This window comes from Bidens hawaiensis, unplaced genomic scaffold (assembly GCF_021521415.1).
Source record: "Bidens hawaiensis isolate Kalapana, Puna unplaced genomic scaffold, B.hawaiensis_p1.1 tig00001382_1, whole genome shotgun sequence".
Taxonomy (NCBI): Eukaryota; Viridiplantae; Streptophyta; class Magnoliopsida; order Asterales; family Asteraceae; genus Bidens; species Bidens hawaiensis.
In genome coordinates, this window is record NW_027491078.1 from 3,619,811 (window position 1) to 3,626,304 (window position 6,494).

At 34.2% G+C, this 6,494-nt stretch overlaps 1 pseudogene across 1 annotated transcript; it reads right to left on the reverse strand.

Moving 5' to 3' along the window:
• Positions 1 to 2,694: 2,694 nt before the first annotated feature.
• On the reverse strand, positions 2,695 to 6,281 carry LOC143574107 (protein DETOXIFICATION 14-like; annotated as a pseudogene). Its single transcript, XR_013142531.1, has 7 exons — positions 6,048 to 6,281; positions 4,386 to 4,930; positions 4,224 to 4,310; positions 4,038 to 4,094; positions 3,267 to 3,505; positions 2,973 to 3,178; positions 2,695 to 2,796 (listed from the first exon to the last, which is right to left on the reverse strand). The product of XR_013142531.1 is annotated as a protein DETOXIFICATION 14-like (transcript).
• Positions 6,282 to 6,494: the final 213 nt, after the last annotated feature.

Consider the following 6,494-nt stretch of genomic DNA (forward strand, 5'->3'; position numbering starts at 1 on the left):
CGCTGTTGAATGCAATGGAAGTTGGGTGTTGGTACTATGGGCTTATATATTTGTAGTATTCTTGTTTTACAAAAATGTTGGCTCACGTACACTTCACAATAAATATATAACTTATCAGTGGGCACTCGTGGTTCACAAAAATATACATTATCTATGTAAGAATATAATTTATTTTTATTTTAAAATTTGAGTTGTATTAACATGAGACATGCTTGACATGAGCTTCAGTTAAAAAGTTATTGGCTAATGCGAATCATGCTTTTTTATTATATTGACATGCATTCGGTATGTAACAATAATTTATTATGTTGACATGCTCTAAGGCGTTTATATGATTTGTGTCACTCACATAACAATACTTTATATCCAGTCCCTAAAGGATTGTAGGTTCAACCCGTGATCCACGAGAAATCAGCCTCATAACTCATTCTTGTGCTTTTAAATTTATATTGTTTGTGGTGGTTGCTACTTGCTATCAAGAAGAGAGGTCACCTCCTAATTTGCTCGCACTTTGTATTGTATAAGATTCCATTAAGAAAAAAAACAAATGGAAAAACAAAATTAGGTAAATACAATAAAGAATTCACATAGTAACTCCGCAGTATGTACCAGCAGCCGAAGGATATATACCACAAACACGAGCAATAACCATGGTTCATATGTCTGTAAAATAAACAACACAAATCGAATAATCATCTAAGATGATAATGTTAACTTAAATTAAAATTACGTAAATACAATGGTACAATAAGTGAAAATGGAGGTGATGGTATAATGGTTGAAGAAATAGGCAAGCAGAAGAAGAACATGGGGGTGGGTGTAAATAATAAGGGAAAATATCTCTTACAAAATAAAGGAAACATGTTTGATGGTACAATCATGAAAGTATCAATGATTAACAAATATGTTTGTCTACGAGAATTTAAATGTGTCGGCTAAGCCGAAATAAGATGGCTCATAACCCTAACGAAAAACGAAATATATAAGCTAATTTTTTTAAACGACGTTTAACGTTATAACAATAAACACAGAAAAATATATTATTAAAATCAAATATCGTAATAACTAATGACTAACCGCTGATTCATGATACTCTCCTAAGATTGGAAAGAAAAAAACATGCCTTAGTCCTTGGTGGCTGGCTCGGTAAACCATAGAGGAGCCTTGTGGTCAAAGAGGAATCAACAGTGGTGGTCGGCTGGGTTGGTCGTTGTTCAAGTTTTGTTTAGTATTCACAAAGAAGGAAGGAGCCAATGAGGAATTTCAATCACCTGCTATTTCTTTTATTTTGAATTTGGTTTTTATTTTATTTCTTTAGTTTTTAATTTTAGTTTGGGCCTAATAATTTAATCTTGATTAAATGGATTATGGATAAAAAAAATTTCGGGTTCAACAAGTATAAGATTGTAAAGATCAAATCATATTTTATAAGTTTTATATTTTTAAATGTATATATATATATAATTTCAGTCCTCAAAAATTGTGTGCCCCGGCCGATGGTCCAACCAGCACCACCCCCAGCTGGCCTTGTTAACAAATGTACAAAGTCGTTAATAGAGCGTGCAAGTCATTAAGCAGAAAGGAGGGTACCAAAAATGTTGCATAACGTGCACAATAATATGCAACAAAATGACGTGAATACTAAAAAGCAGAGAGAAATCAAATATGAAAATTGTAAATATATAAATTTGTATGATGATTTATCAATTTCATGTTCATTTTAGTATTTATCTAAAAACACAAACAAGAATATATATTGATGAGTTGTTGACTTGTTGGAGAGTGTGAATAATGAACCTTTGATTAGAGGTGTCGTTATGCGCTGCAAATTGTAAAGTGATGTGGCATGGCTGTAAAGCTTGGCACACCGTGTCCAGACGGCAAGAAGAGGGGTTTCAAGGCATGACTGGACAGTAACAATAAATCTTTACAAATGGTGGGCTTCAAATGCTAAAGAGATGGGGCTTTAACATGATATGACGCTTTAACTTGGACTTTAACGTCTCTCCACTTCAAATGATACCTACAACCTTCTGATGATTATTAATTTTAGTTTTTATTATGAATCCCAACCTTTCGGTGTAATAATAAAGCCCAACGAAAAAACTGACCAACGGGTGGTAAGGTTTTTAATATAACAATGGATAAACCGAAAGAATAGCCTAATATTATTGGAAAGCCGTCTTCGACTTATAGGACTAGTGGATCGAAAAAGGTGGATTCGGTTCGGGTTATAATTTTGCTATGGTTCTTCAAGGCAAACCATTCTATATGTTGTTAGCCACCCATAATGCTCACTTCTCTAAAGCTGTTTGAAGGCCCACCATGGGGCTATTTTGAAGCAGAGTGCTTGGTAGCAAGTGCTGCTTTCTTCTCAGCTTTATTTCACTTATAATCTTTAATAGTAATTCTTTTTTCTTTTTGTTGGTTTATTTCGTTCTTGACCAACGGTTTTAGCATTAAAAGTGCGCGTTACAAACATTTAAAGTTGTAGCCTACTGATTTTTATGAGTAGATTCTATTGGGTATGACTGAAAGATCTATTAGCCTTGATTTTCTCTTTTTTAACTCACTTACCTCCCTTTGGGATATGTCAAAGGGGGGGGGGGGGGGTTGCGGTTTGCTTTCCGGCATTCGTTTTATAAGAAACTACATGTGTAACTAATAAGTAATAATATCATTTCATCTAAAAACACACTAGTGAAAAAATTCTGAGTTTTAAGTTCAACTCAAACTAATCTATATATCTCTTGTTGAACATTCTTCCTCTAATAGCCTCTCCCTAGCCTTCAATGCCTGTATCCATTAACCATAACTACTAGTTAGTTAAGTATGTATATATGTGTGTGTGTGACCAATTGAATGTAAAATACACTTTTTAAACCTTAAACTCTATCCTTAAATCATAATAATTTGTTATTCACAAATATAGAAAAAAGGAAATGAATGCGGATGAAGATAACACATTTTACCTGTTTTTCATAACTCGTACAAATTGCTACAATCGAAAGTAGAATAACTTGAATAAACGCCCCAACTAATATTCCAATCCACAAGCCCTCCCCTCTGAGTGAGGTGTAGAATCCTAATAATGCAGCAACCGGGATTCCAACAAGATAATAGGCAGCAAGATTCGCGTACGCCCCTAAATGTTGCCACCCCACACCCCTTGCAACACCTATTTCATGAATAATTAAATAAACTTTCATACACATATATGTCTAGTTATAAAACAAAAGGAAAAATGAGAATGGAAGTAATATTACCTGAAAGGGCTCCCTGTATACTATCAATTATAATGTTTAAACACAAAAAAGGGGCGATTTTTGTGACATAATCAACAACTTCCTTATCACTTGTGAAAATGTATCCAAAAACAAGCCTACTAGCAAAAACAGTTGTGCTGACTATAGTTGTCTCGACAATTATTATTATCATAATGGCTTTGACAGCCACACAGGCCCCGTCTGGATTCCCGGCGCCTAGTTCATTTGAGACTCTAGTGCTGGACAAGAAATGCAGCCACATAAAAAAGTATGAACATTTTAGTCATACGCATACTACTGCATACATATAGATACAATAGGAATATGGTGTAAACGAACCAAGCAGCCCATGACTTACTGGAGAGCTAGCTAATAGCTGGAATGTAGCCAGGGTTAATTGAGCTTGAGACTAGCTCTTGAGCCACTAGAGTGTGCTATTTATGTTATTTTTTATTTGGTATTTGTATAAATTTAACAAAATAATATATATTATGCGATATACACATTATAATTAAATTATATATATATATATATATATATATAAAAACTAACTTATAATGTATGTAAATTAAATAATAAATAATTAACGGGCCGAGCTCAAGGTTGAAAAACTACTTACAAACCGAGCTCGAGCTTTAAAAGTAAAGTGCAAGATGAGCTCGAACTCTCCTAAGTTAAACAAGCAAAGCTTGAGTCTAGTCAAGCTCGGACTTGATCTGGCTCTTTTACACATGTAAGATACCCTCATTATCAAGTTAAATATAGACGAACCTAACGCCAGAAGCAAATCCATAAGGTATGGCATAGAGTGTAGCAATTGTGTTAAGATTGTTCAAGAAATTTAAAAAAAATCAGTACTTTTTTTTATTTGTTACAAATCATGAATTCAGCACATGGCGAACAAAACGGTCATTTTTTATGTTTCATGAAACAAATGTAGTTTGATAAATACCATACCATATAGCAAGAACTGAAGTTTCAAGCTTGGGATTTGGTAGAAGCCCGGACAATAATACTAGAAGCTCGTATGACCACCATTCGAGGCTGAAAATGTTATAAATAGAAAAACATCCAATCCACTGAATACTATCAAATATACTATTAAAAGACAAGATTTACCAAATCATGACAGCAGATGGGATAGCAAAGCTGAAAAACTGTTTCATCCCATGGAGCACTTCAAGTGAGATTAGAGAGCGCGTTCTTTCACACGAAGGCGAGAATCTCATGTAAAATAAGAGGAAAACAACGTTTGACCACATGGCGGCCCCCATCGACACCGCAGCCCCAATATTCCCCAATGCGGTTTTATACACAAGTGTCCAACAAAGAGGAATGTGTAGGCACAAAACAATTGTTGAGCTGGCAAGCATGGGTAATAGCATGCTTTGCATTTGGAAATATCTAACAAGCGGTTGAAGAACCGCATAAGCAAAAAGTGAAGGAATGAGCCAGGTGATGAATTTCCCGGCTTCACGTGAAATCGAAGCGTTTTGACCGACAAGAATGAGTAACGATCCAGTATATCTCCAAAAGATTGCAAGTGGAATGCAAACAATTAAAAGTGAGAAAATAGCAATGTAAATTAGAGTTCCAAATTTTTTATATTGCTGAGCTCCATAAGCCTGCCCACATAATGTTTCTAAAGCACTAGACATCCCCATCTGTTATATATTAAAAAAGACAAAAGTGATGATCTCTTTTTTAATTTCTTGATCATATTAAGTCAATTTAAGGTGAATCATGATTGTTAATCTTCCAATTTGATGTTGACTTCTTATTATGTTGATGAGCTTTAATCCGTGGTTGTTCAACAAATCGAATTTCGAATACTTAAATTAATTGAATCATTCAAATTTTGAAATTTTGTATCCGGATTCAAATTCGATATAATTATTTGAAGCTAGATTCGAAATTCGAGTACTGAACTCGAATATAATGTTTTCGAGTCCAATCCAAGAATTGAACATCCGTAGTTGACAAATGGCTCTAGAAATCAAAATCAAATAACAAATCATTATACAAAATAACAAACTAAATGAACCATAAATCCAATACAAAACTTAAAGCCGAGTACTAGATTAGGGGTTTAGATTATGTACATAGTGATTTAGGGTAATTGTTTCTTGGGTTGATCATTATATTCAATATTATATGCCAGAGTTGCAAGTCTTAATAGAAGCTAAATTAAATGTAAAATGCATAATTCGTGTTCGATTAAAATCAAATATGAATATTCAAAAACCCAATTCGAATATGGAATTCGAATTTGATGTTTTTTGAGTCCGATTCAAAACCATAGCTTTTATAATATGAATACTTTAATCCAAACGTGTGGAAAGAAGGATAATTTTAACAAAGATTATGTCAACACTTCTAATCTAGTTTCTTAAACACTTTTAATGTGAATACTCTATTCAATCTAACTTGACTAATGCGTCTTGCCCCCATGCTGCTGCTTTTCTGAAAAGAGTTTAGCGGGTCGTACACAGTAACTCAAGGTCGTCAAAGAACGATAACTTTATTTTCAGTAGGGTCGTTTTTGCTAGTCAAAAGAGGGTAGGTGTGCGGCTTGTTTCCCGCTTACATGTTTCTCTATTGTAATTGGATCCTTTTATTTTTCATTACTGGATTAAAAAAAAAAAGTTCATGTGTTACCTTCACACTTTTAATCAAGTTTGTCAAACCAATCAAAATTCAAAAGTAAGATTGTATGCCATAACTTTTGCAAGTAATCAATTAGATAATAATATACAAAATTAGAGAGATTAGACAACTGACAATGAGACTGAAGCCGGTGACGCCAGCAAGCGAGATAGCAATGGAGGTACTAGAGAGAGCGAGTTAACCAAGATGACCAACCATCATGACCGAGGTAACTTGCAACAAGTATTGTGATAACGTCACCGCCACCATAGGTCCTGCTACAACTCCTAGTCTCTTCATCTCTTCAAGTAGCACGCGCCATGTTAATCTCTGGTCGCTTTGTTTCATAAGCAATCCTTGTTCCATTAAGTCTCTTAACTGTTGATAGACGGAATCAGAGGATGTTTAATTGAATGAAATGGAAGTAGAGTGTTGGTACTATGAGCTTTTATTTATAGCATCTTGTTTCACAAAAATGTTTGTGAACATTTCACAGTAAATGTATAATTTACTAATGGTGGGCCACGTGCAAGTTATGATAAAAAAAAATCATGTTTAAAGTGATGTGAAGTTGGTAGGTAA